Source organism: Pristis pectinata, chromosome 5 (genome assembly GCF_009764475.1).
Source record: "Pristis pectinata isolate sPriPec2 chromosome 5, sPriPec2.1.pri, whole genome shotgun sequence".
NCBI lineage: Eukaryota > Metazoa > Chordata > Chondrichthyes > Rhinopristiformes > Pristidae > Pristis > Pristis pectinata.
Window position 1 is genome coordinate 84,382,168 of NC_067409.1, and position 24,867 is coordinate 84,407,034.

Here is a 24,867-nt window from a genome sequence, read left to right on the forward strand (position 1 = left end):
TTGTGGGTCTTGCCAGCAAGGACAACACTTACTATTCATCCTGCATTTCATTGAGAAGCTAACAATGAATTGCTGTGGTCTATATGTTGAAGATTTTAGGTAAGGACTTTCAGGATTTTGTTCAGGTGACAATTACAGAACAACAGTGCAAGTCCAAGCTAGAACTTTAGGCAACTTAGAGGGGAACTTGGAGGAGGATATGGCCACGCATCTGTCGTTCTGACCTTTCTAGATGTTGGAGGTTGAAGGTTGCTATTTTCCCCAATTATATTAGGAGACCTAATTCACAAATTCTCTCATAGAATAGTTAATTTTTATATTATTTTTCTGACCGTCTTGTGCTGAATGCAGTGACCAAAATAAATGGAACAAATATTCCACCTAGATATTCTACATTATTCCACCTAGACAGGAGAAAACAGTGGTATATCTCTCCAATAACGTATTTCCAACCCAATGGCGAATTGGTAGAAGATATTTAACCTAACAAATCTTTTCTAGAAATTGTATATTCAAATATTTTTCCATTTGCACTATTAAAATATTTTACATTGGAATCTTGATGTCAGCAGCTGTCTTTTTGCTGTACTAATGTGTACTGCTGGTCATGAACCTTTTGATGTACAAAGCAATTTAGTGGTCCATGTACACAGTTCACTCAGGCACGGTTGTCATGTGCAAAAAGTAATCAAAAAGGTTAATTGAATGTTCACCTTTCTAGCCAGCAACTGAAACGTAAAGGGGAAGAAGCTTTGCTATAGCTTCATAAACCCTGGTTAGCAATATCTTATGTACTCTGCACCTTAGAAAGGATAATGTGGCCTTTGAAGAGGTGCAGTGAAAATTAAGAACAAAACAAGTAGGAGTTGGAATAAGTCTTTGAGCTTTTTGAGTCTGCTTCATCATTCTACATCATGGCTGAACTTTTATATCAACTCCACTTTGGTACTCTCTGCCCAAATCCCTTGATTCCTTTATTACCTAAAAATCTATCAGTCTCAGATTTGCTTATACATTTTATCTGTCCTTTCTTGTAGAGACTTCTAACAATTCATTAACCTCTGGAAAATAAATTTCTCCCAAGCTTATTCTGAAGCTATTACTCTTAAGCCAGGAGAAAGAGTCTTTCAGTAAGTATTCTGTCAGTGCCTGCAAATTTATTTATTTTAACACAACCATTTCTCATTCTTCTAAACTCTATAATGTAGGCTATTCTAGCTTACTTTCGTTGCACCTCTCAAATACTAAATATACTTTTCCTTATATAAAGAGAGACTGAAACTGCATGCAGTACTCTGGGTGTGGACTCACCAAACCCAAAATAATTGGAGTATGTCTTCTTCAGATTTATGTACCAGTCTCTTCACTGTAGACACTAAGACATCTTAACCTTCCTACTTGCCTGCTTTTCCTGCTCGTTAACTTTGTGATCCATACAGGAAACTCCAATCAATTTGAATACCAATACTTACTAAATTTACCTCAAAGATATTCTGTTTGCTATTCTTCCTAACAAGGTGTATAATGTTATACTTCACCTTGTTACACCCCATTTTCCACAATCATTTAAGATGTCTATGTTCCTTTGCAGATTCTTTCTGTCCTTATCAGGACTTACTTTCCCACCTAGCTTTGTATCATGATCGACTACCAGTTAACTAACTGTTGGACCTAAGTAATTGATATAGATGCAAATTGCTTAAGTCCAACAGTCAACAATCCTGGCACTGGGCAAAAATGGCCTTTTTTTCCTCACTCTTTTCTGTTGTAACCTGGCCATTAATCTATGAATTACCAGCCAGTTTAGAGAAGTTTTAGGGTTATGTAACAATCTTTTGTGAGCCACTTTATCAAATGTCTTCTACCACATCCACAAGCTCTCCCCTTATCCATTCCATCAGTTACATCCTCAGACAAAACACAGATTTGTCAAACATGATTCCCCTTTCTTAAAACCACATTAACTCTACCTAATAATTCAAGTGCCCTGTTACCACATCCTTAATAATAGATGTTAGTATTTTCCCCTTTATTAATTTCAACCTGATTCTCCAGAATATTATTTGTGGCCTAAAGATTAGATTATAGGGATTACAAAAACTAGTTTTGAATTACACTGAATGTAAATGAAGGAGTGATTTGATTGTGTTTTTTTTTTAAATGTGAAAGGAATGGATAAAGCAGGTGCAGAAACATTTTCCTCTGGTAGGGGAATCACAGTCATACAGCATGGAAACACACACTTCGGTCCACACCCACATTAACGACCCACTTCACACTAATCCTCTCTCAACGCATTTTATTCTCCCCGCATTCCCATCACCTTCCCAGATTCTACCATGTACCTGCACACTTGAGGCAATTTATGATGGCCAATTAACCTACCAACCCACATTTTTGGACAAGGACAAGAAGACATAACCTTAAAATCAGAGCTAGGCTGTTCATGAGACAGCTACGAAACATTTCTTCATGTGAATGGTGGTACACATTTGGAAATCATTCCCACAATAGAATACTAGCGCAATTATTAATTTTAAATCTTAACATCAATAGATTTTTACTAGCCAAGGATATCAACAGCATGGAGCCAATATTAGGTGGATGCAATTATGATACAGATAGCTGTGATCTCAGTGAACATACTCAAGATGCTGTAAGTCCTAGCTGTTCCTAATTTAAATAAAGCTAAATTTAGAAGCTGATGTAGCCACATTTAAACTTGTCAATTTTAACTCCTTCTATTAACAAAGACACATACAGAACTCTCTAAGATTGTAGATTGACTTTTAATAATTTCTCTATTAGTGAATGTGCATTTGAATTGCATATTGTTCTATCTCAACTCCAGTTTGAATTACAATTTTGCATTTCTGTAGCTTCCATTGGCAACAACACCAGAGTCCATTTTGTTTTAAACGAGGACAGACAAAATAACCAATGAAGTTATTTATAATTGATACGGAAATGTTCATTCTTGGGAGAATGAGTGACACAGAAATAAAAAAATGGCTTCTTTAATTGAACATCAGTGTACTCTCTCTGCTTCTAATATTATTCTTTTCACCCACGCCACAATGCCCAAGTTTTCAGCCTTTCTGGAGCTATCCCACCAATCCCTTGACCTCTTCACCATTTTCATCTTAAACCCCAGACTAATCTCACAAAACGCTGGAGGAATTTAGCAGGTCAGTCCCGCACAGTTTTGTGTGTTGCTCCAGATTCCAGCATGTGTCCCAAGACTATTCTCACCTTCTTTGGCTCCCCCCTCTCGTCGAAGCCCTATGATGATCGCCCCCACAGAAGTCATTTACCGTGCAAGCCAGGCACGCTAAAAAGAAGCCGTTAAAGCCAAAGAGGCGAACAGTTGTTGGGCAAAGCTCACCAGAACTTCGCATACATTCCACCAAAGACCCTTTGAAGGCTTGGTAGGAGTTGAGGAAGAATTGAGAGGGAAGAAACTTAACTATTGACTGTCCTCAGTCGGCGGGGTGGGTGAAATCCATTGACTTGGTGGTCATTGCGATTGGTTACCTGCCTCCCCCTCCTCCTTGCTGGCTGATGACTACGACTGGCTGCCTTGGGCCGTGGCCTCTATCGTTTGTGAGGGGCTGGGACTGTTTCGGGGCGGGAGATACCGCGTTTGCGCAGGGAGACGGAGGGAGACTCCCGACAGTTCTCGCGCTTCTATCCCGGAGCTAGCGCGAGAGACGGAGACGGGGAAAGGGTGGGGAGGAGACTACGGAGCAGCGCTGCTGCTGCACGGTGGAACCGAGCGCTTCCTGCACTGTCTTGGCGGATGCTGATGTTGCTCTGTTCCCTCTCAGCTTTTCCCTGATAGGATGATGCCAGTGCACCTTCTCTAGGATTTTTTTTTGTTCTTTTTTTTCTCTCTCAAAGCCCGAGAGAGAGAGACCGCTTTCCCCACACCCCATCTGACGTTACCTGGAGGCGCACGGACTCGGTAAGTCCAAACGAAAATGACATTTTCTCTCGTGCAAGATAATTAGTTTAAGGTGGTTTAAAATGAGTTAAAGAAGCACCGCTCCGTTACCAAGAGACAGTAACCGCTTTCCTAGTCATTGTAGAGATTATGTGTAGGGTTCAGATAATGAAATGGTGTCTCCTCCTGCAGTTGGGGGTGGGGTGGGATTGAGGGTGGTGGTGAAAGAGACGGGGTGTTTTAAAAAAAATGTGCCTGCAAGTGCAATTAATATTTTGCGTACTCGGACAAAAGACGCCAGAAATTAATTTTAGCTTTGCCATTGACCGCTAGCGCTAATGGAAATGTGATATTTTGATGTATATTTAATGGCTCTGTTCTGACTCCCGTCAACCCAGATCCGTGTCTCCATTGTCGTATAGGGCTGCTGTAATTTCGTATCTAGACACTACTTCACTGTGTTCGTGGTGGTGAACCCTAGTTTTATACATGAAAGAAAGGGGGATGCATCATACTTTTGTTTTAATCATGCGGCTCCTTAATGTCACCGACGTCTTGCATCAGTGTGTGCGCAGCCGGCGGAGGAAGGGGACTGGAGCCGGCTGTAAGGTGGGATGGAGGCGTTACATTGTGCATCTCTGTTGCAAGAAAACTGCTGCTAAAATTCAAAAGGGATCAAAAAGTATCAGATTGCATTTGTCACGCGGATATTGCCGTTTTAATGTAATAACTGAATGAAAAATCTAAAAGAGAACCTTTTTCAAAAAAAATTCGTTTACTTAAGTTCGCGCATCTTGATTCCGCATCTGAATTTCTAGGATTTAAGTTGTGATACTGCTGTTTTACATCAGCCATCATTTGGGTGCGACGTTATTGCTGGTACTACGGCGTTAAATAACAGTTACATAAATGAATAATATTTCGCCGTTTTAGGGCATTACTCTGCGTCGGGAGTTAGGAGACTTGGTTTAAACCCACCACCCCCCTCGCTGAGCTGGTTATCGATCTTGTCTACCAGTGCGTGGGTCCAACAGAAATAATAAAAGGAAAAGTCAGGACTGGTTAATCCAATAAGGTATTTTGCAACATTCATTTACGAGGGAGAATCTGCTTTGTTCAATGCCAAAACATCTCAGTCTTTCGGAGCTGAATTAAGGCGTAGATCAGACAGGGAGGGATGGGGTTTCACCCACGTCTCCAGCTTGATTTCCTTCCCTCCCCCAAAAGCAAAAGGGATACCATATATGCTGTGGGCTTCCAGCATCAAGTGGCAGTCTATCGACTAAGTAGAGGTCCGCAGATTTGACCGTGGCTGCTGTTCTGAGTGCATCTGGGGTCGAAATAACAACCATGCATAAAGCTGTCGGTGAATGAAGTGGGATCCGGAGGCGATTGAAGGCGCCTCTAACGTGTCGTTGGTTACTGCCCAAAATTCATACATGTATTCCTAAACACGTTGACTTTATTTTCGTTCGCCCATCCCCATATCTTCAGCTCAATTTGCCCCACTGTGGAGAAGGTCGAATTTTTAAACTTGTCATTTGATTCACTACCTAGCCAACGTGCCAAGGCCTGTTCCTCCATTTACTTTTATCCAGCATATAATAACATAAAGCAGGTTGAAATTAATTCACTATCTAGTGCACTGAAAATCTATTACCTAACCAATTAGGTTTCAAACAACGGAAATCAGATTAATGACTTCATTTTCTCCTTCCCCTCTTGAAGGAAATTGTGCTGATGACCCGATGATTGTGTGTCTGATGAGCCCAGACCATAGTTGTCAGCAAGCTGTTAACCTGCTGGAGGCATGAACGCGGGGGGATCTCAGCTGATTTTTATTTTTCTGCCTGTAAATGCTTTCAGCACTGTTATTGTGCCTCTCCTGGCTTCTTGACTTGGATTAATTAACTTGGGACAGATTGCAGGTTAAACCCAGTTTTACTTGTTGGACGTGGTTCAGCTGCTGATCACCCTGACCAGCTTGAGGATCAGGATGGAGGACGAATCCTTTTCTAATCTAGAGCTCGAGAAAGCAAGCTTCAGGCTGTACTCATTCAGTGCTTTCAGACACAGAGCTGTGCATTCTTGGAAAGGCCTTTTGAGGGTTGTGTGTCTCCCTTTTCCAATTATTTCTTCACTTGGAGCTCTGGCAGAACTGCTAAAGTTTAGAATCTGCTCAATTTATTAAATTGTCATTGGAAGAAATGAAATACCTTCATTATGATCGCCTAACAAACTGACTACTTTTAAAAGTAGAAAAAGACTGAAGGATTTTCAACCTGAAATATTACTTTTTTTTCATTCCACAGATGCTGCTTGACTGGTTGAGTTCTTCCAGCATTTCTGTTTTTGTTTGAAAAAGACTCAACTGTTGGAAAGAAATACTTTAATATTATGTATTATATTTTTAACTACATCAAACAACTCAGTGGAAACATTCTTCTGCATAATAACTCATAGTGCAGGATCAAAGTCTGGTTATGTCAATTTATTTCAGTTATTGCCAATAAATTATTATGGCAAAACTCATGACAGAAACTTCTGGTAATTTGCAGAGTCCTCCATATTTACCTGTTTGGTATAGTTGCCTTTTGGGATTTTGTCTAGTTTGTTATTAATATAGTTTTTGGAAAATCCATAGCTTTTTTGTTTCTGGTAAAGACTTCTCTCCTGATGGTTTCTGTTTGTGTGCAAATGACAATGGTTACTCCATCTTTGACTCAGATATTGCTTTTTCAAAGATCACCTGAGCCAGAAGAAGCACAAACCTGAGCCCCTCAAGGAATCCTCCAACTTTCCCAGCCCTGCCTTATCTTTCTCTCAAGTATTGGCTTTCTAAAGGAACAATGCCTCTGTTGTAGCTTTCTGTTGGCCCCTGCTCACTCCTTTTAGCCCCAATGCAATTTCTGCTCACGTCTGCCTGCTCTGACATTGGTTTTAGTTAGTAGAATATAAATTATTCAAGATGGCCCAGCCCTTAAGCAGAATCAGAGTTAAAATTAGCTCCAATATTTTTTCCTAGAATCATATTTAATTTTGTATTGGAAACATTACAAGAAATTCTGATTTAATTGGCACTATTAATATTCAGAAGTATCCTATTTTGTTCTTTTTTTGGGCAGAAAGTTTGGAGAGGTGACCAAAAGCTTGGATGAATAGACATAAATGCAGTAAGTCATAATGTGGTTCAGGGAGGAACTGTGGATGACAGAATGCTCTACCACTGATGCAAGAGGGGAAAATGGGAGGAATGGAGCATATCCACTGAAGTTGAAAACTGGGAGGAAAAAAATGACTGGCTCAGAATGAAGCATAAATGTGAGGATCCATGGAGTTTATGGATGACATCAATGCAATGAAGCAGAAGGGGATAAGTTACTCTGTAAGGTTTGGTATTTTTGGGCATGCAGGAGTGGGTTTGAATGTGACTGGTGTGCTGGTGTGGTGAAGAGTTTAATTAAAACTGGAAGTTACAAACCATACACAGTAGTTTGGATGGAGTTAAAAGGAATGGCAGTGTTGTGGAGATGAAAGTGAAGTCCGTATCTAGACCAGATATGGGATATAAAACCTAATTGACAGAGCAAAGTACTTGCATAGGCTTTAGTGCTATGGTGTAGCTGTTAGAGTGGGCCACATGAGGGTTTTCATTTGGTTCAAATTGAATATCTCACAAAGTTGTAATTTCTTGACCATAAAGGATACCTCACCTAAATGGGGCAGGTGGTTCTCCTGTCTTTGTTTTAAAGAATTTTTTTTAATGCACTGTGGGAATCCCGCACCATTGGAGGGGCAGTTTTTTGGTTGAGATGATTAACTTAGATTATTTTTGCTCTTTGGAACTTACAGATACTATGACACTATTTTGAAGAAGAAGCCAGTTATCTGCAGCATATCAGTCAATACTTATCTCACTCAAATTACTTAAAGTCTATTTGGCCATTATTACACTACTGTTTGTAGGAAATCTGTTGTGTGCAAATTGGTTGCTGGATTTCCTACATTACAACAAGGACTAAATATTTAGTGTTTTGTTAGCTGTACAGTACCATGGGAAATCTTTGAATTGGCAAGAAAGTTGCACATGAAGATCTGTCTTCCTTTCTTTTCGTGTGATGGGGTTTTGGAGTGGGAAATTTGATCACACTTCTGCACAACACCTTGCTTCATTTTAATCTGTCTTCTGGGTGTAATATGTGCATTTCTGCTGAATCTTTGTGGATGTACATCTTGAGCAGTGCTGAGCCTGCGTGGATTTTCAGAAAGACTTGTTTGTGCCACTATCAGTAAATTAGGAACACAGTGGGGCAGTGAGCACCAAGGTGGTTCCTGAGCAAAAGAAAACAGATTTATAGGAAAGTTTAGTTTTTAAATGTGGCAGGTGCCTCTGTTGCATTTTAGATGTGTAATACCAGAGGCAGAAAAAGTACTGGCTCAGATGTTGTTGGAGTCAGGCATGTGCCCCCAGGTAAACTTCCTTCTATCCTTCATTTTTTGAGAAATTAATAGCAAAGAGGCATCATTGGTACAGAAACTGAGTCATAGAAACTAGAGATTTGGAATTCATCTGGTATCTGTCCCCTGCTGTATTGCTGGATGAAATACATTTTGCTAACTGCAAGCATCATTAAACCTACCTTATTTCAGTAGGAAAGTCAGCTCCCTCAAGCACTCTCCAAAGGGAGCTGTGAACTAGGGGTAATAGAATGTAGTACTAGAATGTGAAGTTGAAAGCGTTGAATTTAGAGTGTTTATTCTTATGTCCAGCGTTATCAATTTTGTCTTTAGACGTTTGAAAGCTTTCTTTTCATGCAGAGTGAAGAGCAAGTATTTGAGTTTTATTTGTCCAGTATGAATTGTTGACCTTCTGAAGGCAAATGTTTCAGATAACTAATGGGAGTTATTAACCCATTTTATAGAGGGAGGGAAGCTGTATTTGTGTGTGTTACTTGTATGTTGTTGTCACAGAGGAAAGATGTGTATGGGAAAGAAGGGTTAGTGAGAGAGGGAGCTTCTGAAGAAGAGTCTGTAAGTGAGTAGAAACAGAGGAAACGTGAAATTAATAAGCAAAACAAATTAGTAGTGGTGGGGGGGGGGGGGGGGGGAAGAGGAGAGAGTGTCCAGGATTGACAGCCAGTGGTGGAGCAGTGCCACTTGCTGATCTCAAAAACAGAACTTCCCACATGATATAACACTTTAGTGAGAACTTCCCCATTTCCAAAACTCTGTTGCTGTCAGATTCCTGTTAATCAGCAGCAGAGATGTCATCACGCTGGTAGAGCAATCAATCACATTGAAGAATTTTCAGATAACCAGAAATGTGAGAGAGAGAATGTTCAATTGTTCTTAAACTGTAGATGGCACAAAATAAAGATGGGAGAGTCCACTTATGATTAAGGTAGAAAGTGGAATGAATAAATTAAGAAATTTTCCCTTTTGTATTTTTAAATATCTGTGACTGAATACCAATGCACATGCTTAAAATTAGTGTTTTTTTTAGACACAGTTTGCTAATCAGTAATTATGATAGTACATCATTTGAAAACTCAGTGCTCTGGCAATGAAATATACGCTTGTCGGTGTATTCTGTAATGTGCAACACATGTTCAGCCTGTGGCAGAGTTCCGTCTGGCTCGCCTCAGTGAGCAGCAAGACACCATGCTGGCTGTTCCCATATCTGCACTTATCTGCAGTACCTTCAAGATGGCTGAGGCTCCTATGTGGTCACCAATAGCTGGTGATGATTTTAATCACTGGATAAAGGCTGATTCTAATGCACCAGCCAAGACTCTGAAGCTGAGTTCTAATCCACAAGGCCCTGTGGAACTTTGACAGCTGGTTGAGCTATCCCCGCAGGTGGAACCAGCTGTCAGAACTCAATGTCTGTGAATGCCAAGAAATTCACAAATATTCAAAAATAATCAAAAATGATAAATTAATCATACTATTAGAAACTTAACTGTTATTTTGTATTTTTAAAAACATAAAACAATTAAAACACTTGAAAGCACGTAAAAGCAATTGATTACATTTGTTAACCCGATCAGTTGAATTAGCTTGAAAAATGTAAATGACCTGAAAAGTTGCCTTTCTTGGACCTGTTATTGTCCACTGAAATGAATGAAATTGTTGAACCTGCACCAAGTCTACCGTGGAGCACACTCAGCATTCCATGTCCAGTGCCACTGCTAGGAAACTGCAGGAGGTTGGTGCTGTGGCACTGGATTCCATGAGGAATCTAGCACCAGAGCACAGAATGGGAAAATCTGAGTCTTCCCTGTTCATGTGAATAGTCCTAAACAGTGTTTTGGATTGTCAATCTTCTGTCCCTGCAAAGAAAAGTTGTGCATGACTGTTAAGGTGAAACAAGCTTATAAATAGCTTAAAATCATGGTAATTCAAGTTATTTCCTTTTTTATTCTAGTGGGGAAAGCCGTAATCAGAGCAACCTGTGCAACAGAACTGAATCTGTTGTAACTGACTGTAACTTTGGGATTTCCTGTTAAGCTGTGTGTTGTCAGTTTTGCAAAATAGACCGTGGATGCCATTAGCTGTAGGATGGAAAAGCTACAAAATCCTGAGCTATGAAAGAGAAGTGACTGTGTGCTACAGATGTGAAAAGGAAGAGACAGAATCAATAGTATTTTTATAAAAAGGGAGAAGTCTGAGATAAATCTAATTTTAACCAACTGTGTGCTGTAATGCACTTGTATTCAAGATCTGTCAGTCTACCTATTACTAAAGTAGATTTTCAGATGTTCACGAAAGCAACAGGTCATAGTTGACAAGAAATGGCTCTAGGAAGATTTGAATATGGATTAAGCTGTTGACCATGCTGGCAGGCAGTCAAGTAAATTTACAAATTATTTTCACAATTGGGCATTTTACAGACAAAATGAAATTTGAACAATATCCATGGCCAATACTGCATACGAATTAGAATAAGAGTAGTTCATTCAACTCCTTGATTCTGCTCTGCCATTTAATAAGATCATGGCTGATTTGATTATAACTTCGACTCTAGATTCCTGTCTACCATGCTAACTTTTCACTCACTCGTTTATCTTATTCTGCATTAAAAATATTCAAAGACTCTGCTTCCACTGCTGTTTGAGGAAGAGGGTTCCAAAGATTCATAACACTCTTGATAGGAAAATAAAATGCCTCATCTCTGCCTTACATAGGCAACCCCTTATTTTTAAACAGTGATCTAGAGGTTGAAACATCTGCCCTGTCAAGAACCCATCAAGATCATATGTTTCAGTCAACTCCTGTTTTCTAAACTCTAGTGGCCAGGAATGTAGCCTGTCCAATCTTTCCTCATTGCACCCACTGCCCAATCCACGTACTACTTTGGTAAAGCCTCTTTGAACTGCTTCCTTAAACAAAGAGACCAGTACTGCACACAGTACTCCAGATGTGGTCTCCCTGCCCTATATGTGAAGTATAATGTCCTTACTTTTGTATTAACTTCCCCTAGCAATGAACAATAGCATTAGCTTTTCGAATACTTTGCTGTACTTGCATATCAGCCTTCTGGGAATCATGCACAAGGGGAAGCAGATCTCTCTGCACCTCGGCACTCTGCAATCTCTTATCATTCAAGTAATATTTTTTTATTTGTCCTGCCGAAGTGGATAATTTTACATTTTCTTACGTATTTTGCCAATTCTGTATTGACTTGTTTAACCTATCTCTATCATTTTGTGATCTCCTTGTGTTCTGTTCACCACTTGCTTTGTGGACACTGCTCAGCACATCATGGAAACCAGCCTCCCCTTCATGGACTCTACGCTTCTTGCTGCCTCAGTAAAGCAGCCAGCATAATCAAAGATCCCACGCACCCCAGACATTCTCTCTTCTCCCCTCTCCCATCAGGCAGAAAATACAAAAGCCTGAAAGCACGTACCACCAAGCTCAAGGATAGCTTCTATCCCACTATTATAAGACTATTGAATGGTTCCCTAGTATGGTAAGATGGACTCTTGACCTCACAATCTACCTCGTTGTGACCTTGCACCTTATTGTCTACCTACACTCCACTTTCTCTATAGCTGTGATACTTTACTCTGTATTCTGTATTGTTTTACCTTTTACTACCTCAATGCACTATACAATGAATTGATCTGTATGAATGGTATGCAAGTTTTTCACTGTACCTCAGTACAAGTGACAATAATATTCCAATTCCATACCTTTTGGTACCTTCATCCAAGACATGTATATAAATTGTAAAAGGTTGAGGACCCAGGACCGTGCATCTGTGATACACCACTCATTACATCTTGCCAGCCAGGGAAAGGTATATTTATGCCTAACTTGTTTCCTGTTAGCCAGCCAACCTGATATTCACACCAATTTGTTTCCTCCTACACAATGAGCTTTTATGCAGAAACTTATCAAATGCCTTCTGGAAATCTAAGTATAGGACATCCACCAGTTCCCTTTTTATTCATAACACATTGCTGCTTCCAAGAATTCCAATAAATTTGTCAAACATGATTTCCCTTTCACAAAGCCATGTTGATTTTGCCTGATTATCTTGGGTTTTCCAAAGTGCCCTGCAATACAGAAGAATTGTGGAAGCCTGTTAAACTAACTGGTTTGACTGTGATTTCCTGCTTTTAGTCTCCCTTCTTGAAGAAAGGAGTTGAATTTGCTATTTTCCAATCTCACGAAGAGGCTTTTCTTGGGCTGTGCGTGAAATCCGCACTCCAAGACAGGTACATTTGTGACAAAACTAACTATCGTAGAGCCACAATAATCTATGACACTGAGAAAATTATTCAGCTTACATTGGCAAAAAGAGAACTTTTTGGTAAGATCCCACTTCCAGCATTCCACCTGTAGCCCTTTGGGTTAGATCACGATGTTCCAGATCCCCACCACTCTGGGTGAAAAATGTTCTCCTCAAATCATAATCCTTCTATAACTTTGTGTGCATTTTCTAGAGACGGATATTTCTGCTAAGGGCACTGGATTCTTATTCAATCTTACTAATCCTTTGATAATTTTGTATGCCTCAATTAAAATCTCCTTTCTCTCAGTTATTTCCAGCCTAGTCGATCATTCCTCATTACTAAAACTCTCCTGCTGTGGCAATATCCTCCCATTTCTTCTGAACCCTCAAGTGCGATTGTTAGATTTTTCAATATAATCAGAATGTAGATTGGAAAAGTATTTTAGGTCTGGCATGTTTTCCCTGCTAAGAAATTGTGAACTGGCCAATAAAGGAAAGTATCTTGTGTATTCTTATCCACCTTTGCATTCCTGCCTTTCCACCTTCAGGAAGTTGTTGACTTGTGCTCTGGGATTCATTTGCTCCTCTAAACTTAGAATCTCAATTGCACTATTTCACACTTAACAATTGAATTCCATTTGAAAGCTTTCTTATCCATTTAACTGTTGATATCCTTCTGCAGTGTTTGCCTTTCTTTCTCTTTATCAACCACATTTTCAGTTGGTGTATAATTGGATTTCTTATTTACGATGTGTCTATACCTTCCATTTTAAACAGTAATACCACATCCGCAGTCTTTCAGTTAGTTGCCTGGTCCTTTGCTTCTAGCTATTGAAGGTTGGACTCTGATAGTTAGAACCTCTAAGTTCCTTGATTCCCTTAATCGTCTTGGATGCACTTAAATGAATCTGGCAATTTAAAGATGCTAAATCCCTTAATGCTTCTTGTCCCCTTTATTGGCATCTGATTTTTTTTCCATGTACTTTCTCAGCCTTCTGAATTTACTATTGAATTCACAGCTGCAGTTTTTTTATTCCTTTAAGCATTCTGCTGTTTCGACCCATAGGTGTCTGATGAGGGCCCCTTTTATTTTTGCATCATCTTACCCTGTAAACTACTTAACATCTGGAGCAGAAGTGATTCAAGGGGATTCTATTTGGGAATTTCACTACTTCTCTAAGTAGTTTAGAGCATTCACTTGCCTTGATATTCTAAAGATTATGTAAGATGGACGCGATAAACAAAGATGTGTTGCTAAATTTTATTACTAGAAATATGTCACTTGGTGCACCTTTCTGAGACTGGGTTCTGTAACAAAGGGCCCATTTGAGCCAGTGCTGTGGGTGGAGGATTGGTGTTAAATGGTGGAAGGGCTCAAAGCCTGAAATGTCACAGTTTTGTTAGAGAATGAGGGATGCGAAATATCAGGAAAAGGACTGGTGGTTGGTATGTTGGATCAGGGGGGGTTAGAAGAGCATTGGAATTGATAGTTGTTGTGGGGATGGTGAAAGATAAGGGTCTGAGTTGGGTGGCATGTTGGAGTAAGGTGGTGGTGGGGCTGTGTATGCACCTGAAACACCTCCCTTTGCAACTGGATCCTTGACTTCCTGACCAACAGACTGCAGTCAGTAAGGATAGGCAGCAACATCTCTGCCATGGTTATTCTCAACACTGTGGTGCCCCATATGGATGGCTGCGTCCTCAGCCCCCTACTCTACTGCCAATACGTTCATGACTGCGTGGTCAGATTCTGCTCTAACTCCATCAACAAGTTTGCAGATGATGCCACCGTAGTAGGCTGTATCTCAAATAACGATGAGTCAGAGTAGGAACCTTTCCTTCAATGTCAGCAAAACAAAAGAGCTGGTCATTAACTTCAGGAAGGGGGGCAGTGCACATGCTCCTGTTTACATCAATGGTGCCAAGGTCGAGAGGGCCGAGAGCTTTTAAGTTCCTAGGAGTGAACATCACCAATAGCCTGGCCTGGTCCAACCACATAGACACCACAGCTAAGATGCATCAAGGCTTTGTATGATAACTGCTCTGTCCATGACAGCAAAAAACTGCATAGAATTGTGGACACAGCTCAGCACATCACGGAAATCAGCCTCCCCTCCGTGGACTCTTGTCTATACTTCTCGCTGCCTCGGTAAAGCAGCCAGCATAATCAAAGATCCTACCCACCCCAGACATTCTCTCTTCTCCCCCCTCCCATCGGGCAGAAGATACAAAAGCCTGAAAGCTATGTAGCACCAGGCTCCAGGACAGCTTCTATTCCGCTGGTTATAAGACTATTGAAAGGTACCCTAGTACGATAAAATGGATCTTGACCTCACAATCTACCTCATTATGACCTTGCACCTTATTGTCTACCTGCACTGTACTTTATAACTGTAATGCTTTATTCTGCCTTCTGTTATTTTACCTTTTACTACCTCAATGCACTGTGTAACGAATTGATCTGTATGAACGGTGTGCAAGACAAGCTTTTCACTGCACCTCAGTACAGGTGACAATAATAAACCAATTTACCAAGCTGCTAAGGTGTAGAGGCCCGCAGGTTGTAGGTAAACTTACATGGCAGGAGTCTCAATTCTATGTTGTACTGGGAAGATTGTCTTGGGAGGGCCCAAAAATTGGTGCCTCAAATATTATGTGGTCCAGCTTTCCCTGCTATGAGTTATGTGGAAGTTCCTTATTGACTTTACAGAGTGATTAAAAACAATCTGGAAGTGGTCATTATAGTATTTCAATATAGGTGGTGGAATCTCTTCTCAGTTTAACAATAATACTAGCTTAAAAATAGCATTATGCAAGTGATTTTCTAGGCAACTGCATCTCTGAATTCTCCTTATGACACTTAGAGCAGCTGTTTCCAGGCCACTTTTGTTAAATTGTCTCTTGTAATGATGGAGGCCTTCAATTTACACCAACCTATTGCACAGATGACTGACAAAGAAGTTGACCTTGATGGGGCTCATGTCTGTTTTGAAGGGCCTGTCTGTCAAATTAACTGACAAAACATGATTTGTTAAGCACTATTACTATAATAGTAGAAGAACTGCTCTGTTGGATATAATGTGTAATGTTAATAATGCTGATGGTTAATTTGAAGTTCTGTTGCATGTTCAGGAAAAAGAAAACTTGCCTTGTTATTGCTTTTGTTGCCTAGTCCATCGTTCATTGGGGTTATGAAATGGTAAACCTGTCAGTGTTTGTGAACCTGGTTTCTTAAACAGTGAATTAACATACTGCACTTGGATAAATGGCAGGAAACCTTTACTGACTTTCTCCAGTTGTTTGGTATGAACACAGATAAACAGTGTTTTGTTTTATTAATGTTGACTAAAACAAAATACCTACTTTGATACCATCTACTTGTAATATTGATCCCTTTTCCTCTATTATTTAATGTTTTGAATTTGGTAAATTGCTCTATAGAGGATGTAAATGTAACCATAACTCCCTCTAATATTCCCTTTTTTTTCTCTGATTACTGAGGTGGCAATCAAATGTTTCATAAAATATGTGAAATTGTTCGGTGGCCTGGATTGCTCAGAATTTTCTTGGCGGTGAACGTCATTGAAGGTATAATCATTGTGCAATTAAAAATGGCCAATAATTGAATTGACAATCACAATAATGTCCCAGCTTTATGCTCTAATTGCTCATTGAACTTATTTACAGATTTAATTACTTGTTTGGCTCTTCAGTCAAAATAGGCAAACTTAGCCTGCACCTGTGGGAATAAAAAGGCTAGTTTTATCCAGTTCTATTCAACAGGAGCAGTTTAAGAATTGAATTTGAGCATCAAGCTTCTATGATTTTATTTCATATTAATTTAACTGAAGTTGTTACCATGCAGTCGAGAACATTTAGACTTCAGGTCTATCAGTGAAGGTCATGAGTGATTTTATAGTTCAGCAACCAATATGAAAATAGCATTGTAGATTAGAGTACCAGTAACAGTAAATTGGTGCATTTACTCAGGGCAGCTGCATGGATGGAATGCAAATTCTAACTTCAATGACAATTCCAATAGCAATGTTGAAGAGATTAAATGCACAGACTCAATGAATTTATTTTAACTCTTACTGCAGTTAAAATCTGTGCAGAATAGCATTTTTTTAATGTAACGAAACATAAACTGGAAAAGATGGTTTTGGGCCATTGCCTTCAAATACAATTCCTACAACTAGTCCATAAAAATTGAGGGATATTTTCACATTTTGGATCTCTTCTTGGGCAATACTTTGGGATCATGAATGACTTACTTCCACACTGATTCTGTGGGTTCTAAGATGGGTAGTGAGGTCGGTGTGGGAACTGCACACTCTTGCATTGGATGGGTAGTTTGTGAAGTGGTGCTTCAATGTACTGCTGATGCATAGACTCGATGTTGTGAATACCATTCTGCATGTTCCTTCTCCATTCTGAGTGGCCTTGATCCAGGAATTCTCAGGAGTCAGTGGGAACTTGGCACTTTTTCAAGGGGGAGGGGTTTGAGCACATCCTTGAATCTTTTCATCTGTCTTCCTGGTTGTTTCCTCATTGAAAGAGGTCAAAAAAGGAACCTCCACTCAATGGCCGATAGCTGCATTTTCAGTCCCCACAGAGAGGAATTATTTCAACAAACTTTTTAAAAAATTTATTTGCTGTTGTAATTGGATTGTGCACATTTGTGAGGCTTTCTAACTTGGTATGGCAGTTTTACAGAGATCATTTCATTTTAAGCCAAAGGTGAACTGACTTGATTTTGAGCATTGAAAACCCATTAATTCTGAAGGTGTCATGTTTTATAACTGGTAAAGATGATTTGTTGAGTTGAGACTTTTTTCCAAAATCAATTCGTGCATGTATGTCAAATTGTGGGAACTGCAGGGTGTTCTGATAGCGCTTCCTTCAGGTTTGTATGCTTCCCTGGTTTGCAATTCAAGTTTCTCCATGTTACTGCTTTCAACTCTTTTGATTCCTAAATTTTCTGTTTTCCATTTAAAACCACTGAAAAAGATTAATTATTGATAAAAATGTATCATATAAAATACTTAAAACACAAATTGAGGCTTAAATCAAAATAAACAAGATTAATAGATTCAAAGAATACAGTGAAATAAGGAGGTGCAATAATAGAGATTTATACCAGTCATGGGTAAGGAGGGCTGTATTTGATTTTTTTTCTATCCATTAATCTACAAACAAAGCAATTCTTGTATTTTTCAATGTGATCTTTGTTTTCTACTGATGTGCTCTGTTTTATTGATACGTTAGAGAATCGACAGAAAATTGTTCCAATAGGTAGCACTGACAATTTACTTGGGAGGAACTAATTAGGATTCACATGAATGTTTTGCTTTTTGTATGAATGTTGTAAGGATGAGGTGGATGAGGAAAAATGTACTTCTAGCAGTTTTACCATTTGAATCTGGGCAAGGATAAAACTAGTTAAAAGCATGCACACTCTGTTTGCATTATTGTCATTTTTGGCAAAATAGAATGAAAATTTTGCATTTACATTGTACCTTTCATGATCTTAGATACAAAGTGGTTACACAGAATGAATTTATTCTGAAGTGTGCCTACCTCAATGCCTACAAATGCTATTAGGTTAACTTTTATAAAGTGGTTTGATCCCTTTTGTAGATGAGTTATTCTTAGCTGTTCACAAAAACTAGGATGCCCCCTGAATGCTGGAAAACAGGTGGATGAGGAAAGCTAAGCAGGGGAGCAGAGGCCTTTACTGCGAGGACTTGAGATGAATTTTGATTGTAATAGTAAATTCATTGGAATTGCACAGATGTATAGCATGGTAACACTCTATTTTACCTCAATGACCAGTAATGCAATAACCCACTGGTAAGTGTACATTATAACAGAAATCCCAGCTGTATCTCATCGCCACCCTTCAACTCGTTGATATTCGGAAACTAAACACAGAATCACTAGTTCTTGCGTGTTCTCTTGTATCTATCATAAAGTTAATCTGCTGGTTAACCAAGAATTCCGAAAAGCAAGTAGTATGTTGACCTTTACTGCAAGAGGATTTGAGTAGAATTCATCAATTAGTATCATGTAAAATGATACTAATTTATTTCCCTTTCAGCTTGGACGTTGGCTAGGATTTCATTTTAGTGTTAACTTTAGTTCGGAGTGATCTGTACTTGGAGTTGCACATAAAAATTGCTAAGTCAAGATGCTAAAAATGGAGCAGGAGGATCAGATTTTGGGCATATCTTAAGATGTATTGTCTTAAATTCAAATATAGACCCCAGTGTTTCACTGAGCTCAAATTTCAAGGTTTTCAAAGAATTAAAGAAATCACAGCATTAGAGGCCACTTGGTCCTCAATGCTTATGCTTTCCCAAGATCTGTTTATCTGTGAAGTAAACGTATTGAGCTGTGTTGTATTGCAGTGATGTCCTTGGACTCATTATCACCTCCAGGAGGGTTCTGTAGTAACTTGAGCAGAGGTATTGGATATACTTGGTACCTGGCCTCTCAACTATACAGCAGTAGGTGCTGCATCTTGTGCAGACCAGTATATTTCCTTAATCTTCAGTTAATTGAAACAATAGTAAAATAAAAATATTTATTTCAGTTTTGTTTTTATTCCCAGCATTCATCCCTCCCCCTCTTCAGCCTGAATAAATGATGTTGGTCTTTATTAAAAGCTCTTTGTTTTCCAAAAATAGCTTTTTTATTTTGCTGTTATTCAGTTTCCTAACATGACTGAATTAAATGCAGGATTATAGCTGGTGTATCAAAAATGGGGACTTGCGCATGAGTTAAGGTTCTTGTTCTATTGTGAACTTTGCTGCATTTTTTTCATTCAGAAACAATTTTACACATTGAATGCTAAGAATCACGGAAGCACCTACTTTGCTTTTAAATTAGGTGCGATGAATAATTTATCACTGGGCCATGATACATTTCAAATGGTCGCGGTTTTTGTTCACAAGCAGGAGCTAATGTGTAGATCAAGGATGGATGAGGGTTAATGCCAAAATCTTAGTCAGTGACACATGTTAGTTTGCATTGCCAAACTTGGGGTGAATTATTTATTGAAAGATGTGAAACAAATGTCCTGGTGATAAGGAAGCAGTGAGGAGGAGACACCAGATAGAGATGATTGATAATCCAAAAGCAAAGTATGGCAAATAATGGAAATCTGAAATTAAAATAGAATGTGCATGAAAGGGAAATGCCCCAATAGTGGCAACATCTCTGGAGAGAGAAATGTTTTTGACATTTTAAGTTGATTACCTTTCACCAGAATTGGAAAGAATTTAAGTATAATACTCTCTCATTCACTGGCAATAATTTTAGTAGAAAATACTTTCACGACCACTTTTCAGTGCAAAACTGGCATGTCTAGACATTGGATCATGTAGTGCCATGTATTTCTGCATTATGCAACCCAACTTGAAAGGTGAAAATTATTTTAAAATTAGTGACCACACTAATTTCATAAAGTCATCTCCAATTTATTTATGTTGCAGATAATCTGTGCACCTAATTTCCTAACATACAGTGGGCTGGGGACATGTGCAGTGCCATCCAAAACTCCTCAATGCCCCTATCCTTTCATTTTCATTTGCACATTGGTGGCAGGGCACTCGTGTAGAAATGACCTTGCCAGTGCCAGTAAAGCCAGCTTCAGCTGGATTTAAGGGGGTTGTTCCCAAGTAAGACCTGGGCTGGCATTGGTAACTCAACTTTGGCAGACTCATTTTTAAGATAGGTACTTGACTTTCCTTTGCTTACACCCCTCACCCCTCCACCCATCCTCTTGCACCATCTTGTCTCCTTTCCCTCTTTCCTGCCCCTCCATCACCACCAATCGCATGTCTTGACCACTGATCGCATCTCCTAATCCTTTTATTTCCCACCCAACCTTGTGGATGGGCATGGAATGTTCATCAGTGAGTGACCCTTTGAATTTCCCAGTGGCTCTTGCAAAATCGTGCATTAATGTGGCTGACCTTTCTCCTTTAGTCATAGTTGGAATTCTGATATTCAAGACGGCAGAGGGCTGCTTGCTCTTTTCCCTCTTAGAAACTAGAGCCGAAGAAGGATGCAAACCAATGGTTGAAAGCAGAGGGCACGGGGGCCAAGATGAGAGTATGAGTTTAAAGGCAATATTGCTTGTGGTTCTGTGACATTGAAGGTTAGTGCTTCCAACAGTGTTGCACAGACCAGATAATTTTAATCCCTAAAATTTGCAGGATTGCATTGAGGGATGGATGGTGTCAAACCTGCAAAAATTAAGAACTTGTGAACCCACGGACTTCAGGAGTTAACCTATCCGCTGTGATCGTGATGGCCCTTGGGGAGAAATGAATTGTTAATTACTCATTAAAAGCTATCCTAACAACAATTTTGGCATTTATCCTTGGCCTAAGCTGCTTAGACCTCGCTAGTGAAACTATGGTGGGGGGGGGGAATAAAAACTCATGTTGTCTGAGAGGATGATGAGTGAATTGGTAATAAGTATTGCAGCCTCATGGTGGCTGCCTGGAATAATTCTCTCAAAGGCTTTCTTCACAGTTCTATGTTTAGAAAAAGTTTTAGATTATCTTTGCTGATTAACTTTGCCATTTTTGACTTGCCCCTCATCCCCTGATCACATCTCCATAAGTGCATCTTGTGCCAAAGGAAAATTGGAATGAAAAACTACAGGAGCAGCAACGTGTTCCTCACCCATTTTGTGATTGCATATGAATGCTAGGGGGTGGAACTCTGATAGAAATTGGTCCTGCAGACCCTGTGTGCAGGATTAGTTGGTTTACTTGACATTTGAAACATGGTAGGTGCTGCCAGATGTTTTCAGTCTTTGAGAAGCTGACCTGCTTCCTGCTAACCTTTGGATTTGCAACTGTTGTCTGTAAAGGGGACCACTGCCCTTAACTTGGGATCTCTCTGGGACTCTGGAGACATTTTGGCTCTTTGAGTGGTACATAAATGGATCAGAGCAAGTGCATTCTTTTTCCAGAGCTGACAGCTGCATCAGCATCAGTGCTGATGAGCCCAGTCTGAATGAGCAGGTGTTTGGATTAGCAGCTCTGGGTAGTTTCTTACAGGTCCTGCTGCTTAGCTGGGGTGTGGTAAAGGATGACTTGTTTCCATTTGATTTCTCTGGGTTCTAAGGTATTGGTTTATTATTGTCACTTGTACCAAGGTACAGTGAAAAGCTTGTCTTACAAACCGATCGTACAGGTCAATTCATTACACGGTGCAGTTACATTGAGTTAGTACAGAGTGCATTGATGTACAGGTAAAAACAATAACAGTACAGAGTAAAGTGTCACAGCTACAGAGAAAGTGCAGTGCAATAAGGTGCAAGGTCACAACAAGGTAGATCGTGAGGTCATAGTCCATCTCATTGTGTAAAGGAACTGTTCAATAGTCTTATCACAGTGGGGTAGAAGCTGTCCTTAAGTCTGGTGGTACGTGCCCTCAGGCTCCTCTATCTTCTACCCGATGGAAGAGGAGAGAAGAGAGAATGTCCCGGGTGGGTGGGTCTTTGATTATGCTGGCTGCTTCACCAAAACAACGAGAGGTAAAGACAGAGTCCAAGGAGGGGAGGCTGGTGTCCATAATGCGCTGGGCTGTGTCCATAACTCTCTGCAGTTTCTTGTGGTCCTGGGCAGAGCAGTTGCCATACCAAGCCGTGATACATCCAGATATGATGCTTTCTGTGGTGCATCTGTAAAAGTTGGTGAGAGTCAAAGGGGACAAACCAAATTTCTTTAGCCTCCTGAGGAAGTAGAGGTGCTGGTGAGCTTTCTTGGCTGTGGCTTCTATGTGATTTGACCAGGACAGGCTGTTGGTGATGTTCACTCCCAGGAACTTGAAGCTCTCAACCCTCTCGACCCCTGCACCATTGATGTAGACAAGTGCATGTACACCGCCCCCTTTCCTGAAGTTAATGACCAGCTCTTTTGTTTTGCCGACATTGAGGGAAAGGTTGTTTTTGTGACGCCATGTCACTAAGCTCTCTATCTCCTTCCTGTACTCCAACTCCTCATTATTTGAGATACGGCCTACTATAATGGTATCATCTGCAAACTTGTAGATTTGATGTTCTATGCAGAGGGTGAGAGGGGCCACACCTTCCATGGATCTGGGACATCATGCACAAGGTATGCCTCAAATTTCTCCACAAATGTGCATTTAGAATGCTTGCCAGCACTCCATACATTCTTTGTAGCTGCTGCAGATTTTCATGGTCCAGGATATGATTTGGGTTCAGTGGACTAATTCTTTTCAAGTCCAGAGAAAATGAGGGTTGGTTTCTAGGCTGCATCTGGAGTTGAGATGGGAATAATTGACAGAGAGATGGATTAAAGAGGTGGAGAAGTGGAAGGAAGATGAAGGGAGAGGAGAGATGATGGAGGGAGCAGATACTTACTTTGGCTATGGTGGGAGAAGCTGGGGTGTGTCAAAAGAATAATATTCAAAGGTCTGGTGACAGAAATGGTGAGAAGGTGTGGTGACATCAGGGGATATATGGTCGTCAAAAGGCACTCCAATGGTAGAGGTTTTGAGGGAGTGAAGATGGGAGTATCCTGAAGGGAAATGTTAGAAGAGGAGGAACAAGTGGGCTTTTCAATGCAGGTAGGAACTATGCTGGACAGACGTGTACTTATTTTCAAGACTTCTGAAACCTCATGAGTGATTTTATTTTTTTTGATGGCACATAAAACATAAGCCGAAGTAGACCATTCAACCCTTCAGTCCTGCTCCACCATTTAAGGTTGCAGCTGATCTTCAGTTCAGCAGCACTTTCCTTCCTCCCCCTCCACCCCCCCCCCCCATAGTGAATTCCAAATATTCACTCTGCTCTGAGTGATGAAATTTCTCCTCATTTCAGTCCTAAATAATGTCCCTCTTATTTTGAAGCTATGACTTCTACTTCCAGCCTGCAGAGTAAGTATTTTATACATTTAAATGAGGGCATCTTGTATTCTTTCTAAACTCTAGAGAATAGAGGCTGAGCCTACTCAAAGTCACCTCATGTGACAGATCCATTAATCCAGGAACTAGTCTGAAGAACCTTTATTGCATTCCTTCTAAAACAAGAATAATCTCCTTTAGCTAAGGAAGCCAAGCTTGTATACACAACTCCATGTGTTGTCTCCCTAAGGCCCTATATAATTGTAGTCAGAAACCTTTACTCTTGTATGCAAACTCTTTTCCAATAAAGACCTATTTGTCATCCTAATTGCTGCTGTGCCTGCATGTTAACTTTTACTGACTTGTAAAGAATGATGGCCAAGTCGTTTTGACTATCACCACTTTCAATCCCTCACCATTTCATGAACGCTCGGCATTTCTACTCTTTCTATCAAAGCAGGTATTTTTCCATGTGCTCTCTGCTATTTAGTTACCCATTAATTTACTGTATCTATGACCTTTTGAAATCTCTCTGCATCCTCACTAATCATATTTCCATTTAGTTTTGTGCTATTAGCAAACTTGGAAATGTTACATTAGATGTAGATTGTAAATATTTGGTTCCCAAACACTGATCCCCAAGGTGCCCCATAAAATAAATAGGACCCATTTATTCTGACCATTTTCTCTTTGTTAATCAGTTCTCAATTCATGGTTGTACATTACACTCCATTTCTTGTGCTGTAACCTTGCTGGCCAGCCGCCTTTGTGAGTACTTGTTGAAAGTCTTCCGAACATCTAAATGCACCACACCCATTGGTTTTCCCCTTCATCTACTCTGCTAGAAACATCCTAGGAAACTTCAGTAGATATGTCAAACCTTCTCAAATCCATGTTGACTCTGATCAATCACGTTCTTATTTTCTAAGTGGCTTGATATTTCATCTTTTTATTATAGATTTCAGTAATTTTCCAATTACTGCAGTCAGGCTTACAGGTCAGTAGTTCCTTGTTTTCTCCCCTCATCCCCTTCTTTAGTGGAGTCTCATTTTGTACCCTCCAATTTTCAGGAAGAATTCCGGAATCTTTAGAATTTTCAGAGATAATCAGAGCATCCACTGTCTTCATGTAAAATTCTGGGATGTTGATTATCAAGTGTTGGGATTTAGCAGTGTTCAAGCTCATTAACTTTTCTCACAGTACTAATAATTTCTCATTTTTACTTGACTCTCGTTTCTCCACTATTTCTCTGGAGTTTTGTTTGTATGATCTTCTGCGAAGACAGTTA

General features: G+C 39.9%; 1 protein-coding gene across 2 annotated transcripts in view; it reads left to right on the plus strand.

Annotated features, from left to right (window-relative positions):
- The first annotated feature begins 3,702 nt into the window (after positions 1–3,702).
- The window catches only part of LOC127570353 (catenin delta-2-like), a 909,541-nt gene continuing 888,376 nt past the window's right edge, over positions 3,703–24,867 (plus strand). Inside the window, exon 1 of one of the 2 annotated variants that reach the window (XM_052015821.1) lies at positions 3,703–3,964. The gene's annotated coding sequence lies outside the window, so the exon portion shown is untranslated. The remainder of the gene's footprint in view (positions 3,965–24,867) is intronic. The other variant, XM_052015822.1, reaches the window with a different exon arrangement.